The 20,576-nt window shown below is 35.6% G+C and overlaps 1 pseudogene; it reads right to left on the bottom strand.

Annotated features, from left to right (window-relative positions):
* Positions 1–6,221: 6,221 nt before the first annotated feature.
* On the bottom strand, positions 6,222–12,479 carry LOC116742953 (annotated as a pseudogene).
* Between the last annotated feature and the right edge of the window lie 8,097 nt (positions 12,480–20,576).

Genomic DNA, 20,576 nt, shown 5'->3' with positions numbered 1-20,576 from the left:
TCTTTTGCCCCCACACAAGTTTAGCCTCTACCTTTATCGACATCAATCACAATAGTGGTGCATTTGTTACAACTGATGAACCTACACTGACACATCATAATCATAGTTTACATTACAGTTCATTCTTTGTGTTGTGCATTATATAGATTTGGACAAAAATATAATGGTATGAATCCATCATTATAGTATCATACAGAGTTTTTTACTGACCTAAAAATCCTCTGTGCTCCACCTATTTATCTTACTAGCAGAAACCACTGCTGTTGTTTTTTTTCTTTCTGTCTCCATAGCTTTGCCTTTTCCAGAATATAATATATTCTGAATCATACAGTATGTACCATTTTCAGATTGACTTTTTTTACTTAGTAATATGCATTTAAGTTTCCTCTATGTCTTTTCATGACTTTACATATACTGCTTTTTAGTACATCCACTGTCTGGATGTACTACAGTTTATTTATCCACTCACCTTATGAAGAACATCTTGGTTGCTTCCAAATTTTAGCAATTATGAATAAAGCTGCTATAAACATCTGTGGGCAGGTTTTTGTGTGGACAAAATTGTTCAGATCTTTTTGGTGTATACAAAGGAACACACAATTCCTGGGTCAAAAGGTAAGGGTATGTTTAATTTTGTAAGAAAACACCAAATTTTCTTCCAAAGTGGCTATACCTTTCACATTTCCAACAGCAATGAAAGAGTGTTCCTGTTGCTCCACCTCCTTACCAGCATTTGGTGTTGTCAGTGTTCTGGATTTTGTCCCTTCTAATAGGAAGATAGTGGTATCTCATTGTTTTTCTAGTTTTCATTTCCCTGGTGACATATGATCTGGAGCACCTTTTCATATGATTATTTGCCATCTGTATATCTTCTCTCATGAGATTTCTGTTAAGGTCTGTGGCCCATTTTTTAATCATATTTGGGGGAGGGGTTCTTATACTTGAGTTTTAAGAGTTCTTTGTACATTTTGAATAACAGATTTTTATCAGATGTGTCTTTTGCAAATATTTTCACCCAGTCTTTGGATTGTATTCCAATTCTCTTGATGTTGTCTCTTGCAGAATTTTATTTTTATTTTAATAAAGTCCAGGTTATTATTTTTCTTTCCATGGATCTGTCTTTGATATTGTATCTAAACAGTCATCATTATACCCAAGTTTATATTTTCTTCAATGTTATCTTTGAGGAGTGTTATAGTTTTTCATCTTACATTTAGGTTCATGATTCATTTTGAGTTAATTCTTTTGACAGGTATAAAATCTGTGTCTAGATTCATTTTTTTTGCTTGTGGATGTCCAGTTTTCTAACACTACTTGTTGAGGAGACTACCTTTGCTCCATTTTGTTCCTTTCCTTCTTTGTCAAAATTTAGTTGTCTATATTTATGTGGGTGTATTTCTGGGTTCTCTATTCTGTTTTTTTGTGAGTTTTAATATTAAAATTTTGTTGCCCACATAAAACAAGTTTTGACATCTTTTTCTCTTACTGATATCACAAAAAAAAATTGTGAAAGAGTCATTTTATTTGTTCCTTAAATGTTTAGAAAGAAATTACACTGTTAGAGTAACTTTTCTGGGAAGATGTTTAATTTTAGGTTTTTTTTGATACATATTATTCTATACATAGTTTTTTGTTGGGTTTTGTTACATTTTTCAAATAATTTATTCTTCTAATGTACATTTAATAAATTATTAGCATAAAATTTTTATTCACATATTTTCATGATCAGTTTATGAAGTGCTGGATCATTCCTGATATACATATATATGTATATATACATATTTACATACATATATATTTGATGAATAGTGGTGAGCTGATTTTTCTATGTTACAATTATTCTTGCTTGATACTTATATTTATTAGTGTTTTATTAACTATCATTTGAATATTTATATGTTACCTCCTCTACAAATTTTTATTTAAGCCATTAATTTTCTATTTTATCTTTAATATTTTTTCTACCTTTTATTTTCCTATGGGTTAAATTTGTTTTGTTTTTTTTTTAAAAAATCTGAACAGCATGATAAATAAATTTTACCTACTTAAAAATTTCACCTAGGGCTTCCCTGGTGGTGAATTGGTTAAGAATCCATGTGCCACAAAAACAGAAAGATAGATCAGTGGAACAGGATAGAAAGCCCAGAGATAAACCCACGCACATATGGACACCTTATCTTTGATAAAGGAGGCAGGAATGTACAGTGGAGAAAGGACAGCCTCTTCAATAAATGGTGCTGGGAAAACTGGACAGGTACATGTAAAAGTATGAGATTAGATCACTCCCTAACACCATACACAAAAATAAGCTCAAAATGGATTAAAGACCTAAATGTAAGGCCAGAAACTATCAAACTCTTAGAAGAAAACATAGGAAGAACACTCTATGACATAAATCACAGCAAGATCCTTTCTGACCCACCTCCTAGAGTAATGGAAATAAAAACAAAAATAAACAAATGGGACCTAATGAAACTTCAAAGCTTTTGCACAGCAAAGGAAACCATAACCAAGACCAAAAGACAACCCTCAGAATGGGAGAAGACATTTGCAAATGAAGCAACTGACAAAGGATTAATCTCCAAAATTTACAAGCAGCTCATGCAGCTCAATAACAAAAAAACAAACAACCCCATCCAAAAATGGGCAGAAGACCTAAATAGACATTTCTCCAAAGAAGATATACAGACTGCCAACAAACACATGAAAGAATGCTCAACATCATTAATCATTAGAGAAATGCAAATCAAAACTACAATGAGATATCATCTCACACCAGTCAGAATGGCCATCATCAAAAAATCTAGAAACAATAAATGCTGGAGAGGGTGTGGAGAAAGGGGGACACTCTTGCACTGCTGGTGGGAATGTGAATTGGTTCAGCCACTGTGGAGAACAGTATGGAGGTTCCTTAAAAAACTACAAATAGAATTACCATATGACCCAGCAATCCCACTACTTGGCATATACCCTGAGAAAACCAAAATTCAAAAAGAGTCATGTACCAAAATGTTCATTGCAGCTCTATTTACAATAGCCAGGACATGGAAACAACCTAAGCGCCCATCATCGGATGAATGGATAAAGAAGATGTGGCACATATACACAATGGAATATTACTCAGCCTTAAAAAGAAATGAAATTGAGCTATTTGTAATGAGATGGATAGACCTAGAGTCTGTCATACAGAGTGAAGTAAGTCAGAAAGAAAAAGACAAATACCGTATGCTAACACATATATATGGAATTTAAGGGAAAAAAATGTCATGAAGAACCTAGGGGTAAGATAGGAATAAAGACGCAGACCTACTGGAGAACGGACTTGAGGGTATGGGGAGGGGGAGGGGTGAGTTTTGACAGGGCGAGAGAGAGTCATGGACATATACACACTAACAAACGTAGTAAGGTAGATATCTGGGGGGAAGCAGCCGCAAGGCACAGGGATATTAGCTCGGTGCTTTGTGACAGCCTGGAAGGGTGGGATGGGGAGAGTGGGAGGGAGGGAGACGCAAGAGGGAAGACGTATGGGAACATATGTATATGTATAGCTGATTCACTTTGTTATAAAGCAGAAACTAACACACCATTGTAAAGCAATTATACCCCAATAAAGATGTTTAAAAAAAACAAAAAAACAAAAAACCAAAAAAACAAAAAAACCAAAAAAACAAAAAAAAAAAAAAAAAAGAATCCACGTGCCAGTACAGGGAACAATTGTTTGAACTCTGATCTGGGAAGACCCCATATGCCACAGAGCGCCACAGAGCAACACAGAGTTGTGTGCCACAACTACTGAGCCTGTGCTCTAGAGGCTGTGAGCCACAATTACTGAAGTCTGCGCAACTAGAGCCCATGCTCCACAACAAGAGAAGCCACTGCAATGAGAAGCCCATGCACCGCAATGAAGAGTAACCCCCGCTGGACACAACTAGAGAAAGCCCATGTGCAGCAACAAAGACCCAACACAGTCAAAAATTAATTAATCAAAAAAAAAGTTTACCTAAAATTTACCTAAGTAAACCATATGTATTTTTTTTCTTTAATCTCTAGCCTACAAAGGTAATTCACATTTTTCTTTTTTCCTTTAACATCTTTATTAGAGTATAATTGCTTTACAATGTTGTGTTAGTTTCTGCTGTATAACAAAGTGAATCAGCTATATGCATATGTATATCCCCATATCCTGGGCAGGACAGGAATAAAGATACAGATGTAGAGAATGGACTTGAGGACACGGGGAGGGGGAAGGGTAAGCTGGGACGAAGTGAGAGAGTAACATTGACATATATATATATACTACCAAATGTAAAATAGACAGCTAGTGGGAAGTAGCTGTATAGCACAAGGAGATCAGCTCGGGGCTTTGCGACCACCTAGAGGGGTGGGATAAGGAGGGTGGGAGGGACACCGTATGGATTCTTTATCTTCACTTTCCATTTGCCTAAGGGGACATCAAGACAGCATTGTTTAATTAATCTACACTTTGCTGTCAGGTTCCATTGCAGCTGCATCCTCATAAGTGGAGGTATTGCATCTATTGTCAGGTAGAATTGCTTAAAAGAAAATGTGGAGATGATATTTGAGAGATCGGTATTCTTTTATACTCCATATAATTCTCTTCAGCCTCTGGTCTTCCTCTCTGCTCCTATGAACATTACCTTGGTACAGAGAAATCAACTTTCTAAATCTGCTAGGCTCTAGATTATTTGCTTAGTAGTCAAATTTAACATCTAGCTTCATGAAAGAGACCCTTTCTTATCAATGCCATATTGCTCTCTTTTCTCTTATTTAGATAAGTCTTCTTGGTACAAAACTTGCCACATGTGCACACTTACTTACACTCAAGACCCAAAGTGTCCAACACACTTCAACGTTTGAAGATTACTTGCTCAGTTCCTAAATGCAATTCTTATATTCCAATATCAAACAATGTTACAATTTAAATAAGTGTTTTGTACATGCTTAGCAAGTGTTGACATCTTCTAAACATAGCATGTATTAGGTTCCTCTCTAATCTTATAACTATCTCTAATTAAAATTAACAAACTAGTACATATTATCTTTCGCTCCCCTCTTCATGGTACTGACTTTTATAAAATCAAAGCTTTTGGCAACAAAGAATCTGCTAACTCAAGGTGAAAACACATTCAATATAAGGCTACTGGATAGATTACAAATTTATCAAATAAAAATACAGGGTGCCCAGTTAAATTGGAAATTCAATTAAATAATAGCAACAAAAAAGAAGTAGTAGAAGTAGCCCCATGCAAAATTCAGAGTATACTTATTAAAAATAGAACTTGAGGTTTACCTTAAATTCAAATTTAACTGTGCATCCTGTATTTTATCTGATAACCACATTTAGGTAAGAAACACAAATACACACTACCATCAACAACACTACCAAAAGAAAATAAATCTCATTTTTTTCTTGCTAGTCATTGCTGCTGCTGGATACAATTGCTACCACCACTGGTCACTATTGCTGCAGATTTTGGAAATATGGTTCTATAGGTGAGTTCTAAACTACCCTTTTGCTTTCAAGTTATTTAGTGGAGACTTAAATTCTTAGTTAGCATCTTCATTTGTCTGTGACCTTAACACCAGGACAAGGAGAAAAATTAAATGTTCATCTTCAACTCTTTACTAGAAAAATTAGACCCCATCTCACACCAAGACTTCCAAAATTAGATGGAAGGGAGGGCTTTTCCCTCTAAAATAGCACATTTGTATCATTTAGAGCATCATAAAGAAAAGTGTTTCCTTATTGTATGTTACTGAATGGAGACTACATATCACTCTATTTGTTGCAAAAAATGAACCAAACTTTTTTCTTTAAACTTATTAAGAGCAATTTATTTAGTAAGTGAAATTGAGAACCTTCAGGAAATCCTTTAACCTAAGTCAGCAAATAATTCTAGACAACAGGCTCAGAGTCTAATTTGACTGGAAATGTAAAGTTAAATGAGTTGAGGTGGGGTGGGGTAATCAGAAGGTTGGCATGGGGCCCACAGGGGACTGGAAGTCTTGACAGTGTAGAGTTGGGAAGGGGAGAAACTCTTCCCCTCTGAGGCAAGGCACAGACAATTTGGCAAGGAGAGATGAGGGTGGAACAACAGCTGTCAAGGAACATGTTCAGAGTGGCCAGTTGAAGTGCATGCAATAGGGGATCATTCAGGGAACTTGAGCCATGACTCTAGGCATCAGTGAAATTTGAGGCCTCAGGCTGTTTGCAAGTGCTGGTGGTCTACCTGGGAGCTGCTGACACCTGTGAGTCTCTCCACACTCTCAGGGCAGTGGCTCAGGATGTCCAGTACTTCACAGGTCATTCTGGCCACTCCCATGGCTCCACTTCCACGGGATGCCAGCATGACCTTATTGGCTGATGTCAAAGGACCACTGGTCCTTCCTGCCACCTGTGGCATGTTCTCTAGCAGCATCAGCTGAGCAGCCTCCTGGTACAGCTGGAAAGTTACTGCTTTCTTGGCCACCTGCTTAGATTTGGCCTGGGACTCTGGCCTCTAGGGCAAAGGCCTTGGTCTCCTCATGCATCCATACAGAAACATCTTCTGCCTCTCTCTGTGTTATCAGCTGGGAATTATCTGTATTGACTATGTGCTTCAGGCTTGCAGCACTGGGCTCCCATTGTCTTCTTCTTTTTTTAAATTCTTTATTAGTGTTAATTTCTTTATTTATTGAAGTATGGTTAATGTACAATATTATATAAGTCACAGGTATACAATATAGTGATTCATGATTTTTAAAGGTTATACTCCATTTATAGTTACTATAAAATATTGGCTATATTCCCTGTGTTGTACAATACATACTTGCAGCTTATTTTACACATAATAATGTGTACCTATTACTCACCTACCCCTATCCTGCCCCTGCCCTCTTCTCTCTCCTCACTGGTAACCAGTAGTTTGTTCTCTCTATATATGTCTGTTCCTTTTTGTTATATACACTAGTTTGTTGTAATTTTTAGATTCCTCAAATAACTGATATCATACAGTATTTGCCTTTCTCTGTCTGACTTATTTCACTTAACATAATGTCCTTCAAGTCCATCCCTGATGTTGCAAATGGCAACATTTTATTCTTTTTATGGCTGAGTAGTATTCCATTGTGTGTGTGAGTGTCTATGGGTATGCATGTGTGTATGTGTGTTTGTGTATATATACAATATCTTTTTTTTTATATGGGGCTGAAATTTATTGATTTATTTTTTAATATCTTTATTGGAGTATAATAGCTTTACAACGTTGTGTTAGTTTCTGCTTTATAACAAAGTGAATCAGCTATACATATACATATATCCCCATATCTCCTCCCTCTTACAACTCCCTCCCACCCTCCTTATCCCACCCCGCTAGGTGGTAACAAAGCACCAAGCTGATCTCCCTGTGCTATGTGGCTGTTCCCCACTAGCTATCTATTTTACATTTCGTAGTATATATATGTCCATGTCACTCTCACTTTGTCCCAGCTTACCCTTCCCCCTCCCCATGTCCTCAAGTCCATTCTCTACCTCTGCGTCTTTATTCCTGTCCTGCCCCTAGACTCTTTAGAACTTTTTTTTTCTTTTTTATAGATTCCATACATATGTGTTAGCATACTGTGTTTGTTTTTCTCTTTCTGACTTTCTTCACTCTGTATGACAGTCTCTAGGTCCATCCACCTCACTGCAAATAACTCAATTTCATTTCTTTTTATGGATGAGTAATATTCCATTGTATATATGTGCCACATCTTCTTTATCCATTGATCTGTCAATGGACACATAGGTTGCTTCCATGTTCTGGCTATTGTACAACTGCAGTGAACATTGTGGTAGATGACTTTTTGAATTATCGTTTTGAAATATGCCCAGTAGTGGGATTGCTGGGTCATATGGTAGTTCTATTTTTAGGTTTTTTAAGGAACTTCCATACTGTTCTCCCTAGTGACTGTATCAATTTACATTCCCACCAACAGTGCAAGAATGTTCCTTTTTCTCCATCGCCTCTCCAGCATTTATTGTTCATAGATTTTTTTATGATGGCCATTCTGACTGATGTGTGGTGATACCTCATTGTATTTTTGATTTGCATTTCTCTAATGATAAGTGATGTTGAACATCCTTTCATGCGTTTGTTGGCAATCTGTATATCTTCTGTGGAGAAGTGTCTATTTAGGTCTCCTGCCCATTTTTGGATTCAGTTGTTTGTTTTTTTGATATTGAGCTGCTGCATGAGCTGCTTGTACATTTTGGAGATGAATCCTTTGTCAGTTGCTTCATTTGCAAATATTTTCTCCCATTCTGAGGGTTGTCTTTTGGTCTTGGTTATGGTTTCCTTTGCTGTGCAAAAGCTTTTATGTTTCATTAGGCCCCATTTGTTTACTTTTGTTTTTATTTCCATTTCTCTAGGAGGTGGGTCAAAAAGGATCTTGCTGTGATTTATGTGAAAGAGTGTTCTTCCTATGTTTTCCTCTAAGAGTTTTATAGTGTCTGGTCTTATATTTAGGTCTTTAATCCATTTTGACTTTATTTTGGTGTATGGTGTTAGAGAGTGTTCTAATTTCATTCTTTTACAGGTAGCTGTCCAGTTTTCCCAGCACCACTTAATGAAGAGACTGTCTTTTCACCCTTTTATCAAAAATAAGGTGACCATACATGTGTGAGTTTATATCTGGGCTCTCTATCCTGTTTCATTGATCTATATTTCTGTTTTTGTGCCAGTACCATACTGTCTTGATTACTGCAGCTTTGTAGTATAATCTGAAGCCTGGGAGCCTGATTCCTCCTGCTCCATTTTTCTTTTTTCAAGATTGTTTTGACTATTTGGGGTCTTTTGTGTTTCCATACAAATGTGAAAGGTTTTGTTCTACTGTGAAAAATGCCATTGGTAGTTTGATAAGGATTGAATTGAATCTGTAGATTGCTTTGGGTAGTATAGTGATTTTCACTATGTTGATTTTTCCCATCCAAGAACATGGTATATCTATCCATCTATTTGTATCATATTTAATGTCTTTCATCAATGTCATATCGTTTTTTGCATACAGGTCATTTTTCTCCTTAGGTAAGATTATTCCCAGGTATTTTATTCTTTCTGTTGCAGTGGTAAATGGGAGTGTTTCCTTAATTTCACTTTCAGATTTTTCATCATTAGTGTATAGGAATGCCAGAGATTTCTGTGCATTAATTTTGTACCTGCTACATTACAAAATTCATTGATTAGCTCTAGTAGTTTTCTGGTAACATATTTAGGATTCTCTATGTATAGTATCATGTCATCTACAAACCATGACAGCTTTACTTCTTCTTTTCTGATTTGGATTCCTCTTATTTCTTTTTCTTCTTTGATTACTCTGACTAAAACTTCCAAAGTTATGTTGAATAATTGTGGTGAGAGTTGACAACCTTCTCTTGTTCATGATCTTAGAGAAATGGTTTCAGTTTTTCACCACTGAGAATGATGTTGGATGTGGGCTTGTCACATATGGCCTTTATTATGTTGAGGTAAGTTCCCTCTATGCCTACTTTCTGGAGGGTTTTTATCATAAAATGGCGTTGAATTTTGTCAAAAGCTTTTTCTGCATCTATTGAGACTATCATACGGTTTTTCTCCTTCAATTTGTTAATATAGTGTATCACATTGATTGTTTTGCTTATATTGAAGAATCCTTGCATTCCTGAGTTAAACTCCACTTGACCATGCTGCATGATCCTTTTAATGTGTTGTTGGATTCTGTTTGCTAGTAATTCGTTGAGGATTTTTGCATCTATGTTCATCAATGATATTGGCCTATAGTTTTCTTTCCTTGTGACATCTGTGTCTGGTTTTGGTATCAGGGTGATGGTGGCCTCATAGAATGAGTATGGGTGTGTTCCTCCCTCTGCTATATTTTGGAACAGTTTGAAAAGTATAGGTGTTAGCTCTTCTCTAAATGTTTGATAGAGTTCAACTGTGAAGCCATCTTGTCTGGGGTGTTTGTTTGTTGGAAGATTTTTATCACAGTTTCAATTTTGGTGCTTGTGTTTGGTCTATTTATATTTTCTGTTTCTTCCTGGTTCAGTCTCAGAAAGTTTTGCTTTTCTACGAATTTGTCCACTTCTTCCAGGTTGTCCAATTTATTTGCATATAGTTGCTTGTAGTAATCTCTCATGATCCTTTGTATTTCTGCAGTGTCAGTTGTTAGTTTTTCTTTTTCATTCTAATTCTATTGATTTGAGTCTTCTCCCTATTTTCTTGATGAGTCTGGCTAATGGTTTATCAATTTTGTTCATCTTCTCAAAGATCCATCTTTTAGTTTTATTTATAATTGCTATTGTTTTCCTCATTTCTTTTTCATTTATCTCTGATCTGATTTTTACGATTTCTTTCCTTCTGCTAACTTTGGGGATTTTTTGTTCTTTTTTCTCTAATTGCTTTTGGTGTAAAGTTAGGTTGTTTATTTCAGGTATTTCCTGTTTCTTGAGGTAGCATTGTGTTGCTATAAACTTCCTTCATAGAACCTCTTTTGCTGCATCCCATAGGCTTTTCATCATTGTGTTTTCATTGTAATTTGTTTCTAGATATTTTTTGATTTCCTCTTTGATTTTTGCAGTGATCTCTTGGTTATTTAGTAGTGTATTGTTGAGCCTCCATATGTTTATATTTTTCACAGATTTTTTCCTGTAATTAATATCTAGTCTCACAACATTGTGCTCAGAAAAGATACTTGATATGATTTCAGTTTTCTTAAATTTACCAAGGCTTGATTTGTGACCCAAAATATGATCTATCCTGGAGAATGTTCCATGAGCACTTGAGAAAAATGTGTATTCTGTTGTTTTTGGATGGAGTGTCCTATAAACATCAATTAAGTCCATCTTGTTTAATGTATCATTTAAAGCTTGTGTTTCCTTATTTATTTTAGTTTTGGATGATCTTTCCAATGGTGAAACTGGGATGTTAAAATCCCCTACTATGATGGTGTTACTGTCGATTTCCCCTTTTATGGCTGTAAGCATTTGCCTTATGTATTGAGGTGCTCCTAAATTGGGTGCATAAATATGGGTGTTATATCTTCTTCTTGTATTGATCCCTTGATCATTATGTAGTGTACTTCTTTGTCTCTTGTAATATTCTTTATTTTAAAGTCTATTTTGTCTGATATGAGAATGCTTCTCCAGCTTTCTTTTAATTTCCATTTTCATGGAATATCTTTTTCATCCCCTCACTTTCAGTCTGTATGTGTCCCTAGGTCTGAAGTGGGTCTCTTGTAGACAGCATATATACAGCTCTTGTTTTTGCATCCATTCAGCCAGTCTATGTCTTTTGGCTGGAACATTTAATCCATTTACATTTAAGGTAGTTATCAATAAGTATGTTCCTCTTACAGTTTTCTTAATTGTTTTGGGTTTGTTATTGTACATCTTTTCCTTCTCTTGTGTTTCCTGCCTAGAGAAGTTCCTTTAGCATTTGTTGTAAAGCTGGTTTGGTGGTACTGAATTCTCTTAGCTTTTCTTTTTCTGTAAAGGTTTTAATTTCTCCATTGAATCTGAATGAGATTCTTGCTGGGTAGAGTAATCTTGGTTTTTCCCTTTCACCACTTTAATTATTTCCTGACACTCCCTTCTGGCTTGCAGTGTTTCTGCTGAAAGGTCAGCTGTTAACCTTATGAGGAGTCCCTTGTATGTTATTTGTTGTCTTTTCCTTGCTGTTTTTAATATTTTTTCTTTGTATTTAATTTTTGTAGTTTGATTAGTATGTGTCTTGGCATGTTTCTCCTTGGATTTATCCTGTGTAGGAATCTTTGTAGGTGTTCTGTAGGTGTTCCACATGTAGATGTATTTCTGATGTATTTGTGGGGAGGAAGGTGATCTCCACATCTTACTTCTCCATCATCTTGAAGGTCTCCCTCACCACATCTTCTTTATTTATCTCTTGATGGACATTTAGCTTGCTTCCATATTTTTGGCTATTGTAAGTAATGCTGCTATGAAAACTGAGGTGCATGTATCTTTTTGAAATAGTATTTTTGTTTTTTTTGGATATATACCCAGGAGTGGAATTAGGATCATATGGTAGTTCTATTTGTAGTTTTTTAAGAAACCTCCATACTCTTTTCCACACTGGCTGCACCAATTTACATTCCTACCAAGTGTGTACAAAGGTTCCTTTTTCTCCCCTATTTGGCCAACATTTCTTTTCTTATTTGTGTTCTGTCATCATTTGAATTAGCTTCACCAGGTCAATTTCTTTTATCCTATTTGAGTTAACTGGAAGTTTACTTTTTCATTCAAAGACTTTAACTAAGATTCTAGAAGGCATCTTCTGATATTGATTTCTTCCCTGCTTCCTACCTTGTTTTCAGTGTATAGGCCTCTTGTTACAAAAATACATCATGAATTGAAAACAATATAAGGGAATCAATAAAGCACTTAAATGGGGAGAAAAAACCCACAAAAATATACTCTGACCTCGAATCTCTAGCTCTAGCAAGGCCATTTCCTGCTCCTGCACTGCCCCCTACTGGGCTGCTCCATCACCTGCACCTGTGCCTTCTGCTCCTCCAGCTGCTGCTTAGTCTAGGCCACCTCAAGCTGATTGGCCAGGTCACCCTGTGCTCAGAGGGTGTTGACCTAGATGTCATATTTGGCCTTCTTCAGCTAGTTGTCCCTCTGCAACTTGGCCATCTCAATCTCACGCAAGTACTGAGCAGACACATTTTTCTGCCTGGTTTGGCCTTCGGACCCCAGTATCTTTTCACCTCCCTTCCTCAATCTGAGCATCTTTCTGGACTTGTGCTGTTCGAGCCTTCACTGAGGAGTGTAAATATCTGATCATCATGAATGACCTTCAGGCTGTAGCTAACCACACTGATAAGTCTTACAGAATTCACAAAAAAATTGTTGTTGTTATTACAATAAAAAATTTTAAATCTTATTCTTCTCATTAAAAGATCTGTGTTCCAGTGAATAAATCCCCCTTTAAACATGTTTCTTAGTTTTTCTATTACCCTGAAACTGAAACAACTTAATTTAACTGATTTCAAATTTTTCCATTAATATGTTTTTCTCTTTAATTCAGTCAAGGTGATTTTTGTATGATAGTTCAGCATATTACTGTTTAATTTAGTGCACTGAATACTCTTTATACTTCTTTTGGGGTGTTCAATTATGTTGAATATGTATTATATTTTGGACATTCTGTGTGATAGATAAACAGCTACATTTTTAGTCTTCTTTATTTCAATTTAGTGTATGAGAAAAACCTTCCCCAATAACACGATCAGCTCTTCATTTTCTCTCTACACCTTGATATAAAATAAACACACATTCCAGAATGAAGAGCTTCCTGTTCCTCCTCTCTGCACTCATCTTGTACAGAGAAAAGTTATAATTTCTGACAATGTATAATAGTAGATTTGAAGGGGCCAGGATAGGTCATTAATTGATAACTACAATGAGCTTTTGTACATAAGTAACACAACTTGATAAAAATCTGGGAGTGAATTACTCCGAACTAGAACACAGAAGTCAAAAAGTACATGAAATTAGTCAATGAGAGAGAAAAAGTATTCTTTTAAGTTTATTGATCTCATATGTAGAGGCTACACTATATATCTTAGAAATAATACTTCAGAAGTAATTAATATAAAATATTGTTCTCTTGTTCATTATTATTTTTGAGGTTTAGAAATTTTTCCTTGGAACAATAAGTGGTGAGATGTCAACAGATACATTTTCTATGCAACATTTTTATCCACTAACTATATCAGAAATACATAATTTATATATATATATATATATATTACAGTATCTGCTGAAGTGGCCTATATTACTAAAACAAACAGACAAAAACCATGAGTAAGTTCTACAAGTCTAGAATGAAATACTAAGATGTAATATGTAATTGACTTTCCTATACATATATTTACTAATGGAACAATTTTTGGTAATTAATTAAAATGATGAAAGCCCTTAGGGGCATTCATTTAAATCAAGAAATTTAAAGTGTATTACTGTATTATGATTTCTCTGGTCTCTGTTATATGAATGTCTATTGATTAAATAACCTGACCATTTAATAAGTATTATTTTGCCTTTTTAGTGACACGTAAAATAGCCACATGTGCTATTTGCTAACACAGAGATGACGCTAATCTGAATAAGTACCCACAAAGATAGCCAGGAACAGAATTCAGGCAAACAAAATTTATCTCCCTATGATAATAATTATGCTATCATAATTTGCAATAGCCCAAGGGCACTTTTTGATAACATGCTGAAATAATTCACTTAAGAATTTCCAAATTAGCCTACAAATCAACTTTTAACAAAAAACCTGCCATCATAATGGATCAGATAATAGCCCACACTGGGAATTTTGTATGCCCCACTTTTAGTCAGAACATATGGATTAAACTTTTCCTGTTGCATGGAAGATGCTGTGAATTTAATTAAGGACCAGCATATTACAACATAGCAATGTGTTTCAATTCTAATCTAATATGATTTACTTCCAAAAAAAGCTGGACATTTGGTCTAGTGGTTGATTATATTGGATCAAGTGGGAAGGTATTATAATTACTCATTGTTTGATTTGCCTCCTTTCTTGGTGGTCAAAAAGGAATAATTATAATAGTAATAATAATACAATATGGCTACCTTAGAAAAAATAATTTAGGATGTATTTCAATATTGGTCTTATGTTTTACACAGTGAGAAACTAAAAATAAAATGCACTAGAGACAATAATATTTGAAATAAATAAGAAAAAATAAGAATATATCATTATCTCTTATTAAGAATCAAATGCTAGAATTAAGATAATTAGAATATAAACCTTTATATTTAATAAGACTTTTAGGTAAAATATTCCTGTGAATAATGTTTTCTAATTGAAATAATGTGTATAATATATATTATTATTAGGGAAATCTATATTTACAATCACATAAGATAAAAAATTTATTGCCATTCTTTGAATAGCAGCACCTCAGGTTTTTTTTTAATCTAAACACTTTGCTGTTACATATTTTCATCAGAAAAAAAAAAACTACAGAGAAAAACTAAAAGACAAAAACCAAAGCACATGCACAAAAAAGCCCACCTCAGTTGTTTACTTTTGTTATGCACCATGCATTGTATCATTAATAACCATCTAATGCTTGGCCGGGCAGCCAGATTGGTCAAAAATTTAAACATATGCTTTCAGTATGTGGATGCTTTTAGGCTCAGTGAAAGACACATTTTTTTACAAACATAATTTAATGGGAAAATAAGATTTCTGTGTCCACTTTTTTCTTATTTTGTTTTCAATTTAACATGTGTGTCTATAACCTATACAGTTTATGTTGTTACATAGTTATTTTATACACAAGTATGCTATTGAGCTCTAACAAGAGATTCTAATGACTTCTAATTTCCTCTACATGAAAAAAGTCTAATAAACTATGCTTTGAAATATTTCCCAGTTTCGTGAAATAAAGTTTCTGAAAGCCAATCAGTGCTTCTACCTAAAATAACTAGAAAAGCCAACAAAATACAGATCTTACCTGTTTGAAGGAGACAGAAAGCTAACAGTGTAGATAAAAATGAGAGGTGCAAAGGCATAGAGCAGGAGAAATCTTGGAATAGTGACCTGGGTGATATAGCTGCTTCTACTCTAAGAGAATTTCCTAATTCTGATTAAAGCAGGAGGTTGAAGATCCAGATCATAGCCCAGAGGGTAGTACTGTGGCTGGACAAAGATGAAACAAGAATTTCTGGTGAAGACTGGGGGATTTCAAAGACATAACTGCTTCTCTCTTAATACATTTGCTAAAGCCTAAAGTTGCTTGAAATCATGACTAAAATCATTAGCAAAATGTCACTGACAAGCAAACAGGATATTTTTGAAAGCTTCATTAGGCATATACTAGAGTTAAAACAACCACTAGAGCAATGGTCCACAAAATATAAGAGGATTATAGTTGAAAACCCTGGAAACCCAAAGACAAATCAAAGGTAAACCTAGATTTATAAGGATTGCAATCCAGACTCAATTCAAGACAGCCCATAGTTAATGAGATTAGTAACCACTCTACTTTCCTGAAAGAAGGAAATGTTAATAATTTCCAAAGGAAGATAACAGTATCTGAAAAGATACAGAAACAACATGGACCATTTGACTGGAAATGAAAGACAAAAAAATAGAATTATACTCACAGATGATTCAAGTATTGGGGTTACCTAACAAGGACCTAGAATAATTCTGATTAATATGTTCTAGAATATATAAAAATATGAAAAATGGAAAAATGCATAGAGAATTTAACAGGAATCTATAAAGTGAATTTTTAAAAATCTAGATGTTCTAGAACATACAAAATCAAGAACTCTAAAATGAATTTAATAGTAGACTATATACAGCAAAAAATAAAGAGAGAGACAGAGTGGTGAATTGTAAGATAAGTCAATTGAAAGTGTCCAAATGGAAGCATAGAAAAAGAAAGAGAGAGAGAGACCATTTTTTTGAAGAATATAATCTACTACTCTTCAGCTAAATTTCTGTTAACAGGTGTTTTATTTCCTCATCCAACTCTCAATTTAACTGATACTTGGGGGTAATAAGGCATCTCCTAGATCTGTACAACAGTTTTGTTTTTTGTCAAATTGCCTCCAGTGGAATGACTATATTAATATAAAGACATAACCCAATGAATTGCTTTGAGGTACAATACTTTGTTCTAAACGCTTACTTCTTTTGTTAGATGTTATTTTGATCAGAGGATAAGCAGCACCTGATGTGGAGCTGTATTTTCTCAGGATCCATTTGCAGCCACTTCAGGCTATGGTTAACTATTTCCTGATTCATCTTTACATCATTTCTTTATTATTTCTGAACAGCATTTTACTGCATCAGCATCTTTAGTTGTGGCCAAGCCCACAAACATATAGCCCAAGAACCACTGTGCCTTCTCATTTCATATATCCAAATAGCGACCTCCAAGGATCAGTAGGAAAACCACCTTTGAATTCTAAACCCCAACTGAATAAGCAACAGTTTTTTTTTTTTTTTTTTTTCCTGGGGTTGGAAGAAGCTACATGATCAATTATTTTAGTTGGGTACCTAGGCTAACTCTGCTGGACTTACGAACAAATGGAACTTACAAACGTGCTCTCGGAATGGAACTCATTCATATGTAGGGGACTTACGGTATTCCTTCAGGAAGATCTAGGAGAGAATCTATTTACTTCCCTTTTCTAGCACTGGAAGCTGCCTGCATTCCTTAGCTCATGGCCACTTCACTCCAATTGACAGCTTCTTCTATCATCATATTTCTTTCTCTGATTCTGATCCCCCTGCCTTCCTCTAATAAAAACCCTTGTGATGACATTATTTCCACTCAGATAATTCAGGAAAATCTCAAGATTCTTAACTTAATCTGCAGATGCTTTTGCCATACAAGGTAACATATCCACAGATATAGGAAACTATAGAAAAGGCATCTTGTGGGGGAGGAATGTTATTCTTCTTGTCACAGTTTCAAATATGTCTCAACATTCTCTTTGTTTGATTTTGTTTACTTTGCCTTCCATGTCAGTGGATGTATTACCTCTTAAGAGATTGGCAGCACCAAAAAATAATATCTCAGAGCCATTTTCTACTTTCTATGCCCCCCTTTATTTACAATCTACCTGCAATGCCCATTCTGCTTTTTAAGGAGAAGTGGTCATAGGTTTGGATGGGCAGTCAGATTCATGAGAGTAAATAGGCTTCTCTTCATATCAAGTGTACTTAGCTAAAAGCTAAGAGTATCAATATTCTCTGAGGGTGAGGTAACCAACATAGAATAGCTAAAGTCTAAGACCTATAGTCACTATTTCCAAAGGCCCAGATATCCTACAGTCTAGATGTGTGTAATTATGAGAGATTAACATAACTTGAGGAAGAGGTCCACTCAAAGAAACCATGGTTTCCTTGCAGCGATTTTCCTTAGCAGCTCACATTATTCCCTCAAGGCTATGTTACTAGCTAGGTGCAAAATTCTCAAGGGATACATAATAATGTCCATTTTCTAGTGCAGCTGCATCTAACCATATCTAGTTATTCATTACTTGATAAACAACATTGACATTGAGATACAGATGCTAATTCAGTACATAGCCCTGGGCTGAATTCTCATTTATCATTGAGCCAATACAATCAAATTCCTAATAGTTCCCTGAGGTGATGTTTTAAGGTAGATTTAATCAAGAATTGACTCCTCAGGTATCCTTGATGCTGGAGTAAAGACTACCAAAACAGTTATACCTTTCCCTTCTAGTATCTTTCAGCAGATTTTGGAAACGTGTGTTCATTATCATTTCAAATATTGGCTTTCTGTATTCTCTCTCCTTACATTCTTGAATTTCAATTACCCATGTTTTAGACTTTCACTGATTTCCACAATTCTCTAGTGTCCTCTCTCTTCTCTCTCCTATCTTACATGTTTTACATTTAAAAAAATATTTTAAATATTTTATTGAAGTTAGTTGATTTACAATGTTGTGTTAGTTTCTGCTGTACAGCAAGGTGATTCAGATATAGATATTTATTTATTTATTTATTTATTTATTTATTTATTGTTTTTCATATTCTTTTCCATTATGGTTTATCACAAGATATTGAATATAGTTCCCTGTGCTACACAGTAGGACCCTGTTGCTTATCTATCCTATATATACTAGTTTGGATCTGCTAAGCCCAAACTCCCACTCCATCCTTCCCCCACAACCCCTTATAAGTTCTACTTTTGCTGTTACTGACACTCCTTTCACTGAGAGGTGGGGTCTATATCCCCCTCAACTGAATCTGAGGTTGACCTTGTGGATTGCTTAGCACAGCAGTCCCCATCTTTTTTGGCACCAGGGACCGGTTTTGTGGAAGACAATTTTTCCACGGACTGGGGACAAGTGTTTCAGGTGGTAATGCTAGCGATAGGGCAGATGGTTCAGGCGGTAATGGGAGCGATGGGGGGAATGGTTCAGGTGGTAATGGCAGCGATGGGGAAGAGCAGATGAAACTTCGCTTGCTCACCCGCCTGCTGCTACTCTCCTGCTGTGTGGCCTGGCTCCTAACAGGCCATTGACCACTACTTGTCTTCAGCCCTGTGGCCAACCACTAAACCAGTGGTTGGCGACCCCTGGAGTATGGCAAAAGGGATACTCTGTGGCTTTTGAGGACAAATCCTAAACAGTACATAGATTCTACCTTCCTCACTCTAAAGATATTTGTCCTGGGAACCCAACCACCATCCTATGAGGAAGACAACTTGGGGAGTCTACATGTATAGGCCCAGGTGGTAAGTTAACAAGGTCCTTCTCACTGTCAGCCAACATCTTCCTTCAAACATGTGACTTAGAGAGCCTTCAGATTATTTCAGCCTCCAGGCTTGGAGTCTTCCCTCTCAGGCCTCAGATTTAATGGAGCAGTGATAAATGATCTCCATTATGGCCTTTCTGAATTCTTAACCAGTGTTATTCAGGTGCATAATAGATAATGGTTTTATGCTGAAATTTGCTCACAGTCTTGAGGTAAACTTTGAACTAATTTGCTACACAGCCATAGTAACTAGAATAGGAGATGGTAAGAGAATGAAGTGCTGGCTGCCTCATCTGTGTGAATGTGTACTTCATCTGAATGTGAGTGAATAGCAAATTCTTTGGAAAGGTGTCATAAGTGTTGGTGGGAGTGGGGGCCTGTGTTGGGGGAATCATGCGATGATAAAATTTTCTCTGTCTCCTACATCACAAAATGTTTTCCATTACCTTGACAGATACAATTACACCAGGAGAGGGACTGCACTTATTAACCAGCAGAAGAAGACTTTTTCTCAGGACACTATTTTAATTTCTCAGAATAAAACAAGAGTAGGCTGAAGAGTGACCTTTCTTCAGAGCTTAAACTAGAATTGATGATATGTACACCCAACTTCCTAGTGGTAAAGGCAGTCACATTATATTTTAATTTCCTAATACTACACCTTCCAGAGGCAAAACCAAAAAGAAAACTTTGGTAGGTCTATTCCTGAAACTTGCCCTGTGGATAGCCAGTATAGATGGCTTAACCAGAGACTCTCATTCAGAATGCCAAGTCTGTATAATGATAGGTAAAAAACAGAAAATTAGGGGAAGTTGTCACAGAAAGTACGGAAGCCCATAAATGGAGAATGATGCTGAGAAAGATACCATCACTCTCTTCAAAGAGCTCATATCAGAATAAGAGAATATTCAGAGTTGTTTCTCTCAGTTTTGGTGCCAATTCATGGCCAGTTCTCAAAGACACCCTTGATTTGTTATCCTTTTAGAAGAATTGAATGGATTCAAGCTATGAAATTTACCCAACAACTCTACTTTGATGATCTGAAGGAAAGACATCAATCTGTGTCCAGCGATATTCCGCTTGAATATAGCAGTGTAGAAATTTTCATTTAGGTTACATTTTTATTATTTTTATAATATTGGTTCTTATTCAGCCTGGAGATAAATTTTCCCTCTAAGCTTGACTGGATTTACTCTGACTGGCAGATGACATCTGATGCATGTGTTGCTGTGAATCAGAATGACATTCTGTTCA

This window comes from Phocoena sinus, chromosome 18 (assembly GCF_008692025.1).
Source record: "Phocoena sinus isolate mPhoSin1 chromosome 18, mPhoSin1.pri, whole genome shotgun sequence".
NCBI lineage: Eukaryota > Metazoa > Chordata > Mammalia > Artiodactyla > Phocoenidae > Phocoena > Phocoena sinus.
Note: the sequence above shows the minus strand (reverse complement) of the source record. Positions and strands in the feature narration are given on the sequence as shown.